The sequence below is a fragment of the Schistocerca cancellata genome, chromosome 10, assembly GCF_023864275.1.
Source record: "Schistocerca cancellata isolate TAMUIC-IGC-003103 chromosome 10, iqSchCanc2.1, whole genome shotgun sequence".
Taxonomy (NCBI): Eukaryota; Metazoa; Arthropoda; class Insecta; order Orthoptera; family Acrididae; genus Schistocerca; species Schistocerca cancellata.
In genome coordinates this window covers 221,857,427-221,871,344 of record NC_064635.1, presented here as the reverse complement: position 1 = coordinate 221,871,344, position 13,918 = coordinate 221,857,427, and the positions used below count along the sequence as shown (strand labels likewise).

Genomic DNA, 13,918 nt, shown 5'->3' with positions numbered 1-13,918 from the left:
CATATGGCACAAGGAAGAAGAAACTGAAGAATTTCGTTCCCACGAATATTTCGGTTTCCGCTAAGTTCCTAATTCACTTCATGTCGTAACTACAAATTAGATGTCTTTCGGGACACCCCCACCTTGGCTAACTAGGAAATTATTTCGCATTTCCGACGTGGTGTAATTTATTAAAAGACTCGCCAATACGATCAGATGCAGTAGAAAATCTGAAATGCAGCGGCGGCTATCCCTTCTTGTCTTGGCGACATATGATCTGTAGCGACTGTCTCAAATAAGCAACATGTCCTTGTATTTATCTTTCTAAAGCTTTATGCCGAGTTCATTCGAGGTAGTGACTGCACATTACGATCATACGTATTAATAAGGAATACCTGATGAATTTTCTATGGCTATTTTTGGAGTAAAATTATTCCGGTACCGGGAATCGAACCCGAGCCTCCTGGGTGAGAGCCAGGTATCCTAGCCACTAGACCATACCGGATACATGAAATCCTCTAACCGATTGTCGTTTCAAACTTTCACTATACAACTACAGTCACAGTACTTGTGCCGAGATGGGAGGTTATGAAGAATATGACCACTGTCTTGCAGCATCTCATCTTAGAGGATTTGCCGCCGAACTAATAAGGCCCTTTGGCGGCCCGCCAGCTGCGATAAAGTTACTAGCGCCACTCTCAGGCGGCCGTCCCAGGGTTACAGTCACCATCGGATGGATCTTTCCCACAGATTTACTGCGGTGATCTGTTGCTCTTCAGTGGGAGCTATATAGCGTCTTTAGTTTCTTCTCATTTCTTGTGCCCTTGTCTTCAGCAATTCTTTCATCGTTTTTCACATCCCATCTCTACGACGTAGTTTTGCTACCTTCAAATCCAACCGTTCCGAAAATTTCTATCTGAAAACTTTTGTCGGTTACGTTAATTTGTTTAATTACTTATTTTCGTTTTTAATACCGACGAACTCCAAATGGTTTTTTTATTTTTATAAAGCGATTGATTTCTTTTTTCATAAATAGTTTCAGCTGTGCGGCTGGGTACGTGTTTTCCTGTCAGAATGGTCGCAGTACATAGTAGTCGACGGAAAGTCATCGAATAAAACAGAAGTCGTATCTGGAGTTCCCCAAGGGAGTGATATAGTCCTTCTGCTGCTTTTGGTGGATGCAGACGATTTAGGAGACAATTTGAGCAGCAGTCTTAGATTGTTTTGCCGATTATGCTGTCATTTACCGTCTGGTAAAACCATCAGAAGATCAAAAACAATTCCAAAATGTCGTAGATACTATACGGAAATTTGCAGTTGTTTCTGAATACCGAAAATTAGAGTTCACTCACTTGAGTACTAAACAAAATCTGTTAAATTTCGGGTACACGAGAAATCAACAAAGGTAAGAGCTGTGAATTCACCCAAATACCTAGGAATTAGAATTATGAAGAGCTTGAACTGGCACGATCACATATATCATGTTGTGCGAGAGGGCACATGCGGCTGGGCGTTGTCCTGGTGGAAAATGGCCTGCAGGAGGGGCGTAGCCTCGGGCTGTAAAACCTCCGTTGTGTATTGGTACCTATTCAGATTGCCCTCTCGCCGCAGAAGGCGAGATCGCCTGTTACAGGCCTTTGTCCGCTATGTCGGTCTACAATACGGTGTGCCCGGTTGCGTTCACCATGGCGGCTTCGAACGCTTATGCCGGCGTCACCCTCTCAGCGCGCGTGTATCTGTTTTCACGTGTCCATCGCACTCTGCGGCAGTAGTGAGTTCTAGTCAATTGTAGCCGACGCAGTGGGGTGTGTGCCACCTGTCCGGCTCGCAAAAGACGGTGTCGAACGGGCGACGTAGACATGTCCACACCCGTCGCCGTCCTTCGACGTCGTGGCAACACTGTGGACGACGCAGTTCTGTCCGTTTGTGCCGAATGGACAGGACGGTGTGACCATCTCGCGTTGTGTCGTCCAGTTCCCTGTGTCACTGTCGGCGCTAGGTATGCCACTCTTCTTTCCACTGGCCCCACATAGTCCTCATTGTTGCAGCAGTGTGCCCTGTACGAGCCGCAGTGTCACAGAACGGCAGACTCGCTTCCCGAAGAGCAATCATTCTTCCCCCTTCGGACGTACTCACAAGTCAATGATCAACCCTGCGATGTTGGCGAGGCTTAGTGGCACTTAGTGAGTTTCCCACTTCGGGAAAATGGCTCCGCACCGGCAGAGTGTCGCACTGACCTGTCTTTCACACGAAAGAGGGCGCTGTTGAGCCTGTGTACATACCATGTCTCTTCTATTTTGATCGCTTATTATGGTTTCGATGCTCTACTCGACCTTTGGTTCTGAATGTTTCACTTTTTACAAACGGTAATGGATTTCTCTTTACAGAGATTTATGAAGTAATGGAAATGTTGGGAAAAAAACTTGACGAGCGCGGCAGTTAATGGTAATATTTTTTTGTTATTGCCTTGTCGGTAGGAAATTTGAGATGCTTCTTAAGGTAAACAGTGACTCAAAATACTCGTTACAGTTCACTGCTTCTATTTCAATGCACGTAATTTATGTTGGAAGAAATTGCAACATGTAATGCCTTTTTATGTTATTATAGGTATGCATACAAATTAAATTAAATTAACTTTAATGACAATGACAGTGTGTCCAGTCAGTGGGCGAGCAGTAGAAAGGGAAGCAGATGAAGAGAGAGAGAGGGGGCAGGAACTACGTGGAATGGCAATATTACTATTTAATCACAGAAGAACTGGTGGAACACGTACAGAATCTTTGTAGTAATTAAAAGTGAGAATGTTTCACAATCTTACATTCAAAATAGTTTGGAGAACATTGCAGGCATCTTGAAATCATAAGGCTATTGAGAAATGGGACCATAGTCGCACAAAGATCCAGGCAGCTAAATGCGTCAGGGAATGTGCCATCCAAACAGAACTACACACCATTTTGAATTGTAGTGAAATTGTGTCTAACAGGGATATTTAGATACTGTGGAAGAAGAAATGAAAGAGGAGTGGGCTGAATAAGTTGCGATTGGTGTACAAAATATAATGATTTCGAACTGGTAAAAATCAGATTCCTCTATTCTTACCTTCAATGGCAGAACGCTTCCAGAGCATATCAAGACAGATCTCGTTTTCGTAAACGTGATGTCTTACATAGTAAACCCAACACGGTATTTTAAATCCCAGCACTTTGTGCACATCGCTCTGGCATGCAGGGACAGGGCACCTGCAGTGTGTGTTGTAACGCTGCCTGCAATTCATTGGTTCCTCTCCTCCAGAATATGTTAATGGTTTTGGAGCCCTATCTGGAGTACAGGTTTCTAGGCTACAGTGTAGACTTTGGGGAAAGAAAGGTACAAGAGCTAAAAGCAAAAAATCGTATTTCGTAAGGCGAGGCAAAAAAGATCCCTGAAGCAATGCAACATCCCATATTTACTAATTCGTTTGCTTCAGACCTCAAGAATCTTATTCAGAAAGCCAAAGCCACTACATAAAAGTATTTTGATAGCGCTAGCACTAGTAACTATGTCTGAAACTGCTGTTTCAACGATGCTGTTATTTCGAAGCCAATAGTTGCGCCCAGAATATCAGAAAAGGCCACGATTGCTGACATCAACAGGTAGACTGTGGCATATAGGCCAGCACTTCTGATACCACCACCATGAATATTCCTCCGAAATCTCCACTGACAAACAGACATACGGAGATCTTCACCATCAGAAGAAGACAGGTCATAAACTGGCAGACCATGTAGATCTCATTCTGTCTGACAGTTGTATTGATTGATTCTGCAGCAGAGACAATGGAACACGAAGTCTGCCTGAGGCAACCATCTAGCCCTACAACTAAGCCTGCACCCTCGCCACCCCTCACACTATCGGCAAGAGAGAGTAAAATGGCTTCCATTCTACAGTGTAATGTCAGTGGAATCAGTAATTATGTGGAGGATCTGAAATTCCTAGCGCAGGACTATCTCTTTGCTAAAGGTGATCTGACTAGGGAAAAAAGACAAAGGAGAGATTGCTCTGTTTGCAAAATAATACACACTACTCTGCTGCTGTGTATCTGGTTACTTGTCTGCAAGCAGTTGCAGTTGAAATTGATGTGGGTCTGAAGCAATTATCTTCTATAACAACTCCGCCAACATTTATTCCTGATGGGAGAATTTAACGCCCATAGCGTATTATGGGTTTCAAACCCTATTTTACCCAACGCGACGAGTTTCAAAGAGCCTCATGATGTTTCAAGGGCTGTATGTCCTCAACAGTGGATAATCCTTGAACATAGGCCTCCCTTTCTGCTCTTCAGCCCTTACAGATTCTGCTCAATGAGAAATTACTGATAGACCTTCATTCATGTGAGCACATCAGACTGTGAGTCCATCTACCAGGTGGAGCAATCCTTGACAAGTGCCGCCGAAAAGGATGACCAGTAGAGCAAATTGGACCCTGTTAAGTCAATTGGCTGTGTTTGAAGTCTGCAGCAGCGCCCAGGAATGGATTGATAGCATTACCCTTGGGATTCGCCTTGCTGTCGATTTATCCATCCCAAGATCGTCACGTCTTTTAGGAGGTGAACCGAACCCTGGTGGACTGTCGAACGTCGCTCAGCGACCCAGATCAGGCACGGAACTCCACGACATTTTAAGTACCACCCGACAGCAGAAAACCTTACAGCGTTTTGTGTTGCGAGATGCAGAGCTCATCACATAATCAATGGGAAATGGACGAGGTACTGGCAATAGTTCCTGGACTCTGTCAACAACTCCACTTCTTCTGTGGATGCATGGGAAACTATGATTGAGAATTCTAATATATATATAGTTGGTTACCTATAGTACTACTATAGAAGCGTACGTGTCTCCAAACAATGCCAATAGACATCGTTCAGGCAATGGAAGAGCATTTTGTGATGATTGCTGTCACTGCAAGTTCAGGATTCAGCGTTCCACCTCTCCCATGCCACCATGTAGAGGGATGAGTTGAACTCCAGATCCAACTTTTATGAGTTGTACAACTGCCCTTTCTCCTTGTGGGAGCTTAAGTGGGCTCTGTCTGCATCTTGTGGTACAGCACCTGGTCACAACCAAATTCAATACAACATGCTACGAAACTTGCAAAAAGCGTCGACGGAAATGCTCCTAGAATTTTTCAATTCAATATGGGAGCTGGTTACGAAAGACCGTGTACAAATGGTCACCCTTCATCTGGTGCGGATATTAGAGACCTGTCAGCTTCTTATGTGCTGTCACTGTTGATTCAGGATATGCCAATCGACTTTCAACAACCTAGGCCTCCTAGGAGTGGCTACGCAGCAGGCTTTCCTATGTAGGCACGCTACATGGAGGCGCGATATTTTAGCTCAGCTCTACCAGTAGGGATTTTGAGGATAAATGATTCGGTTCTTCTCATGAAAATTCTCTTTTAGGTGGCGAGTTCGTGACTCGCTGTGAGACAGTGTTGAGCAGGAGAATGTTGAACCGCAGGGAAGGGTTTTAAGTGTCATTCTTCTTGCTTTAGACATAAACAGTAGAACGTCTAACATAAAGAGTCCTGCTTAATGCTGCTTATTTGTGGACGATTTAGCCGCTTTTGTTCGTCCTCAATCACTGCTACACCTACTCGTCAGTTACAAGTTCAGTTGAAGAGGTTGGAGGAGTGGGCTCCAAAGACAGGTTTTCGGTTCTCTGTAGTTAAGTGTGTACATGTTAATTTGAATTGTTCGTGTCGTATTTTTAATTTTCTTGAGTCGCATGTGAGCGACACCATTTTAACGATTCGGTGATACCTCTGGGCCAAGTTTTTCACTGGAAACTGTTTTAGTTAGCACTCCTTAAGAACTTGGACTGAAGGACCCAGAAAACATTTAATATCCTAAAGGTCTTGGGGAGTCGACAGCGTTTTTCGTGATTTCGCTGCTAGACTATGAGTAAACAGAGTACGGATTATCGATACATTCTTACCAGAAGATCATAAGGGCTATCCACCATGAGAGGATCACGCTGACCACAACTGTTCCCAGTCTGTGTCCTGAGGGTGACGTACCACCTGCCCAGAGGAATCTTAGATGTACTGCAGTACGGGAGAGGCGACACTCCTGCTTCTATTTTTAATACAATGTATCACGTCGTTTTAAATGAGCACGACAAGCACATGGCTGTATTCACGTGTGGGTCTAAACAGAACAACTCCCTCGTCTGCTCCGTTGTTTCCCCTGATCGTGTTCTCAAGGTCGTATTATCTCAAGAATTCTTTATGTTCGATGGGAATTATACGCGATCTTGAGGGCACTGCAACAAATGAGATATGTTGTGACTGGCGAATTACTCATCCGTTCTGACTCTCTGAGTGTCCTTACCTCTCTGCCTAGCAGATAATGTAGTCCAGAGTATACAGAACGTCGTTTCCCACGTAAAAAGTCTGGGTTCTGGTGTACTTGGTGTACTTGGGTCTAAGGGAAACGAAATTGCGGGTCTTAACAGGTATGGAGCATGTCGTGTTAATTAGATAGCGTACTGTGCCACATCTGTGCGTGCTATCGTGTCTCTATGGAAGTGCGGAGTCATGCGTAGACGAGTGGCTGGAAATGACAGGCATTAAGCTGCGCCTAGTAAAATCAAGAGTCTCACCATGGCCGACGTCCTAGCGACACAGTTGAGATGAGGTCCTTCTCACTTGTCTTCACGTAAACACTGCCCCATGTCGCACGGGTTCTTGCTGCGGCGAGGAGATACTCCGTTGTGTGATGCTCGTGTTGTACAGATTGCCACATTTCAGTAGATTTGTCGTACATCCAGACAAGAGGGTACCAGCTCATTTACCGATGGGTTTCTCCTCTATTTCAACTATCAGTGACACGGACATAGTACTACTATTAAGGTTCTGTGAAATGCTCCACTTGGCCGGCCGGAGTGGCCGAGCGGTTAAAGGCGCTACAGTCTGGAACCGCACGACCGCTACGGTCGCAGGTTCGAATCCTGCCTCGGGCATGGATGTGCGTGATGTCCTTAGGTTTAAGTAGTTCTAAGTTCTAGTGGACTTATGACCACAGCAGTTGAGTCCCATAGTGCTCAGAGCCATTTGAACCATTTTTGAAATGCTCCACTTGGTCTCTAAAATTTGGTTTTAATGTGTTATTAGAGGATATGATGATAGTAACTGTTCTCGAAAGAACAGATACCATTGATGACCGTGCAGCGTCTCTAAAATAAATGATAATTAATTGACACCCTCAGCTGCCGACAGGTGTTGTTGATATACCTCGATGGGGACAACTGAAAATGTGTGCCCCGACAGGTACAGTTACTATCTTCATATATAAATATATATACTTCTGGCCATTAAAATTGCTACACCACGAAGATGATGTGCTACAGACGCGAAATTTAACCGGCAGGACGGAGATGGTGTGATATGCAAATGATTAGCTTTTCAGAGCATTCACACATGGTTGGCGCCGGTGGCGACACCTACAACGTGCTGATATGAGGAAAGTTTCCAACCCGTTGTCTCATTCACAAACAGCAGTTGACCGGCTTTGCCTGGTGAAACGTTGTTGTCATGCCTCGTGTAAGGAGGAGATATGCGTACCATCGCGTTTCCGACTTTGATAAAGGTCAGATTGTAGCCTATCGCGATTACGGTTTATCGTATCGCGATATTGCTGCTCGCGTTGGTCGAGATCCAATGACTGTTAGCAGAATATGGAATCGGTGGGTTCAGGAGGGTAATACGGAACGCCGTGCTGGATCCCAACGGCCTCGTATCACTAGCAGTCGAGATGACAGGCACCTTATCTGCGTGGCTGTAACGGATCGTGCAGCCACGTCTCGATCCATGAGTCAACAGATGGGGACCTTTGCAATACAACCACCATCTGCACAAACAGTTGAAAGACGTTTGCAGCAGCATGGAGTATCAGCTCGGAGACCGTGGCTGCTGTTATCCTTGACGCTGCATCACAGACAGGAGCGCCTGCGATGGTGTACTCAACGACGAACCTGGGTGCACGAATGGCAAAACGTCATTATTTCAGATGAACCCAGGTTGTGTTTACAGCATCGTGGTGGTCGCATCCGTGTTTGGCGACATCGCGGTGAACGCACATTGGACGCATGTATTCGTCATCGCCATACTGATGTATCACCCGGCATGATGGTATGGGGTGCCATTGGTTTCACGTCTCGGTTACCTCTTGTTCGCATCGACTGCACTTTGAACAGTGGACGTTACATTTCAGATTTGTTACGACCCGTGGCTCTACGCTTTATTCATTACCTGCGAAACCCTATATTTCAGCAGGATAATGCACGACCGCATGTTGCATGTCCTGTACGGGCCTTTCTGGATACAGAAAATGTTCGACTTCTGCCCTCGCCAGCACATTCTCCAGATCTCTCACCAACTGAAAACGTCTGGTCAATGTGGCCGAGCAACTGGCTCGTGACAATACGCCAGTCACTACTCTTGATGAACTGTGGTATCGTGTTGAAGCTGCATGGGCAGCTGTACCTGTACACGCCATCCAAGCTCTGTTTGACTCAATACGCAGGCGTATCAAGGCCATTATTACGGCCACAAGTGGTTGTTCTGGGTGTTGATTTCTCAGGATCTTTGCACCCAAATTGCGTGAAAATGTAATCACATGTCAGTTCTAGTATAATATATTTGTCCAATGAATACCCGTTTACTATCTTCTTGGTGTAGCAATTTTAATGGCCAATAGTGTAGTGTGTAAAGGCTACCCAGCCATTGACCTTTGTGCGAATGCGCACAGGTTTCCCGAACTCTTACGGGAATCGTCACCTTAGTGTGCGCGAGTAATGAGTGGATGGGCAAATATCTATTAGGTACATTACGTATGTAGATTGTGGACAGTTGGGAATGTGGGTCTCACGGGAAGCGTGCAAGGGATAAGTCCCTGCAGTCGCGCTTATCATCTGTGTACTCGGTGGTTCACATGGATAGAGCGTCTGCCATCCAAGCAGGAGATCCCGGGTACGAGTCCCGGTCGGGGGACACATTTTCAGCTGTCCCCCTCGGGGTATATCAACAACACTGTCGGCAGATGATGGTTTCAATTAATTTGCATGTTATCAGAGTGCCTCGCTCGTGCGTTTTTAGTGGTAAGTGATCAGCCAGCCTCATTTATGTGATTGTATTAGCTATCCTCCTGTACTATTTATCTTTTAGTTGACAGTTTAGAACATTTGACAGTATTCAATCTTTCTTAAAGGACGTGAGATGGTGTGGTAGTGCTGGTGATAGGGGGTGCGATTGGGAGAGAACATCAGATAGGCTCTTCCTTGTTTTATAACATTACAGACCTTTTAACTACGTTCGTTCGTACTAATTTTCGTAAGGGTGCTGATTACCTAACCATTTAGCGGTGGTAAAGGAGAAACACATACACAAAAAAATTGTATGAATGTATTTCAGAAATAATAGGAAAATAACACTCATGCACATGGGGGGGGAGGGGGGTTCCACAACTGTGGCGAAAAATAGTTGGGGATAAACAAAACAAAAACTGTGTTGTTGGATGGTGGGGGGAGCTGCTATTTACAACAGCTGACGAAATGCTCGAAAAGTAACTCGATCACTCCATCTACACCTCAGCAGATACGTGATGACTCAGCACCAGAGAGAGAGACCGCTCGGGCTAAAGTCATTCAAGACCGGGAGTTCACGCCACGTACCTAGAATTTCAGGACCAGACACTGTGATATAAAAATCTTCTTCCCGGCCGGGAATCGAACTCGGGCCTCCTGCGTGACATTCGGGGAAACTAACCCTATACTATTGAACACGGGTAATTGCGTGACGTACAATTATAAATGGTTTCAGCCATTGGTAGCTGTTGTGGTCAACAGTATAAATTTTTAACTATTTGGTATCCTGTTCACATTTTTAGAATAGTAGACGCAGATAGAGGTTCCCTTTGTGCGATGGGAGCGGGTATATCATTTTTTACTGTTCGCTTTCCCGCAATTAACATGTTGAGACCACTTACAACGTATTTCCATCGTTCTTAGTTTATCACTTTCCAGATATTCGGTGAAATCTCATGTAAGACAATTATATCATTGGAAAACAATCGTTTCACAAATACTTGTGTCATGCTATTGTTTTGAAAACTATAAAAGCAAATTAACTCTAACAACTACGAAAAATTCATAATTTACACAACATAAAATCGATTTTCCAATTACCATTAGCAGTATCGTGTAAACTTGCTGGTCAATTTATGGTATTATAGGGAGACATCAACATGCCAGTTGTACACTGGAAGATTTAAGTGATTGTGACATGTATTAGGGAGAACAAAGGGTGTGAAATTTGCGAAATGCGTTATCCCAATATTACGTTGAGCGCTAAATACAGAGAATCATGTGGTGAGGTCAGCATCTTAGATCCTCCTCTTACAAAGAGACGTGAACTTTTCGACTCGGTTTGCATACAACAGAAAGTTAGCGATTAACAGACTACAGGCTGCAATAGGTATCTAAGGCAAGGCAGAGTAGTATTTCTGCTTAATGTGTGTGGCGGGAAACAGATTTCGTATTTCCTGTGCATCAACCATTCATTTCTGAGGCTGAAAATGTAAAAGATAGATTGTTGAAATTGAAAAGTGGTATGAATTTATTTATTTAGCGTATGACGTTACATGGGAGTTCGTGTCCCGGTTCGGCACAAATTTTCATTGTTGCCATTCCATTCTAGAGCTGACGGTAGTCCTTATTCGCAGTTGTGAATTCATTCGATGTGTTTCGTAACAGCTGTGGTCGCATGCATGCATGTCGAAAGGAACTTTGCATCGTAATTAGAATAACACAGGCACTGCAATATCGTATAGAAGTACTAATGGTTGTCAGGGCTTAAGACGACTGCAGCTAGTTGTGGACGAACTTTGTGGACTGTGTATTCTAAATTTTTTTACTGGCTGGATAATGAATTAGAGTAAGTGGAAGTCAATGAAAGGCTTTTACAGCCGGCTGTAAAACAGACATCTTCAAACAAATCTGAATTAACTTTACGGGGAATTTTATAGTAAATGTTCTTAGGTGTATTTTCATTTGAGTGGGAAACTTTACCTCTTCATTTTGCTGCGGCGGTCGTCTCGTATACAGGCACTGTAGAAGTTGCTAATTGTTGATCGTGTCACCTAATGAAAGAAACCTCTGTTTCGATGCGGTGAGATGTACTTTTCATCCAATGAATAGCCAGGCACTGTGGTTCATTGTACGAACACGAAATACAGTCATATTGAGAAAACTGTTGCTGCAGGAAGGGCGATAAAAATGTTCGCGTCCTCTCTCCGTCAAGACACACCACAGACTCCTCTGTTTCTCCCGACAGTCACATCTCTCTTATTTAACATCTGTACTGCAGCGCATGGCTTCGTTTTTATCTTGCGTGCCATCAGAAAAGTAAGGCGTACATTTCAACAATTTTTCTAAATTGACGTAGAAGAGCCTCTTTTCTGTGTATCTCTGGAGGTAACAAGTTACACAACACCAGAAGCCAACATGCAGCCGTGGATTTGAAAGTACCAAGCTCAATCTTATGTTGGTGTTCAGTTGTCTGTCAACAAGCTTGGAAGGACGGCAGTTGACCCATACCAGGGCATAAAATACACAGGTCAGCCAGAACATCGCGACCACCGCCCTACTGTTGATATAGACCCGTCCAGGCGATAGCAGCGTCACCTGGCGAGGAATGGCTTGTCTGACGTACGCACGGTGCGAGTAATATCAGTGAGCGTGCTGTCCGAGCGCAGAATGGAGAAGGAACGCGATCTACCCGAGTACGGTAGAGGACAGATTGTGATGGCCCGGATGCTAGGCTCGAGCGTTGAGGAAACTGAACGACTTGTCGGGCGTTCGAGGAGCGCTGTGGAGAGTGTCTTCAACACGTGGCGCAACCAAGGTGAAACCACGCCCAGACGTCGTGGGACTGGGCGGCCATTCTTCATTACAGATGGCGGACGTCGTGTGATGGGCAGACTGCTGAAACGTGAGAGGTGCCGAACTGTGGCGGAACTAACAGCAGACTTTAATGCTGGTTAGAGCACAACTGTCTCTGAATACACGGTGCACGGAACACTCCTAACCGTGGGCCTCCACAGTCGACGACCCACACACGTGCCAATGTTAACACCACGGTATCGACGGTTGCCACTCAAATGGGCACGTGACCATCGCTACTGGATATTGGAGAAATGTAAGAGCGTTGGATCGTCTAATAAATCGCTATACCTTCTTTATCATGCCGACAGGAGGTCGCGAATCCCTCGTGTTGGGGAACAGCTTGGTGACGTCTTTATTGCAAGACGGAGACAAGGTGGCGGCGGGTGCATTATGCTCTGGGTGGAGAACATTGACGTGTGCATCTGTGGGTTCAATTGCACTCGTGAAAGGCACCATGATGGTCAATCAATATCGTACACTCGTTGCAGACCACGTACACCATTTTACGACGTTTATGTGTCCTGACGGCCGTGAAATTTGTCAACAAGAGATGCGCCATGTGACAAAAGTAGGAGTGTGATGGCGTGGTTCGAGGAACACAGTGACGGACTCCTGTTTGCGTATTGGCCCACCCACTCGCCAGGTTGCTATACTCCCTCGAATTTACGTGAATTGAATGTCTTTTTTGTGTGCTAATGTGGTGCTAACTGCCTCCAGCTACCTACCAAGGCTTAATTGCTTTCATTCCATGACGCGTCGCCGCTATTATCTGTGCCAGTTATGTGGACATTCCGGCTAGTAGGTAGAGGGTGATATCATCTGGTTGATCATTATAGATTCACAGAGCACAGTAGAGCGAAGGATGAGATCTGAAGGGTTTCAGCAGTTCCTGTTCCAATAGTTTCACAGAGTGTTTCTTCGTGCGTAACAGTGCAGTCGAGTTTCATTCCTAGGTAGGTGGGATGTACGCAGTTGATTAATGTCGATGTTGGGATCTGCTTCTGCGGCTGCAGGAGATTGGTCTGTCGTTGGAGGGCTATATCGAAGCATACCATAACTTATTTTCCCTTCGTGGCTGGAATTAAGGTTGAAGACGAGGGCCGCCAAGACTGAGCTTTGTGGTAGTCCGTTATGTGTCATCCTTGTGTTGCTTGTATTTCAATCAACTGTGACTTGAAAAGATTTGTTACTGAGCGTATTGCGTATTAGGCATGCTATTGTTTGACAGGGTATGACTGTTAGTCGTTGGTAGATGACTGTCTCGCTCCAGGCCGTGTGATACGCTGAGATGTTGACTAGCTGATTATTCTGTTTCAAAAGAGTGATGATTTTCGAATTTTTTAACTATTTGAAGATTTGGCCAGTTGCAGTTATCACAGAGAAGAATGTGCGAGCCATTTACATCTACATGTACATCTACATTTGTACTCCGCAAGCCACGCAACGGTGTATGGCGGAGGGCACTTTACGTGCCACTGCATTACCTCCCTTTCCTGTTCCAGTCGCGTATGGTTCGCGGGAAGAACGACTGCCGGAAAGCCTCCGTGCGCGCTCGAATCTCTCCAATTTTACATTCGTGATCTCTTCGGGAGGTATAAGTAGGGGAAGCAATATATTCGATACCTCATTCAGAAACTCACCCTCTCGAAACCTGGCGAGCAAGCTACACCGCGATGCAGAGCGCCTCTCTTGCAGAGTCTGCCACTTGAGTTTGTTAAACATATCCATAACGCTATCACGCTTACCAAATAATCCTGTGACGAAACGCGCCGCTCTTCTTGGATCTTCTCTATCTCCTCTGTCAACCCGACCTGGTACGGATCCCACACTGATGAGCAATACTCAAGTATAGATGGAACGAGTGTTTTGTAAGCCACCTCCTTTGTTGGTGGACTATATTTTCTAAGGACTCTCCCAATGAATCTCAACCTGGCACCCGCCTTACCAACAATTAATTT

At 45.1% G+C, this 13,918-nt stretch overlaps 1 non-coding gene across 1 annotated transcript; it reads right to left on the bottom strand.

Moving 5' to 3' along the window:
- Positions 1 to 412: 412 nt before the first annotated feature.
- On the bottom strand, positions 413 to 484 carry Trnae-cuc (transfer RNA glutamic acid (anticodon CUC)). Its single transcript has one exon. It is a non-coding gene; the product is annotated as a tRNA-Glu (tRNA).
- Between the last annotated feature and the right edge of the window lie 13,434 nt (positions 485 to 13,918).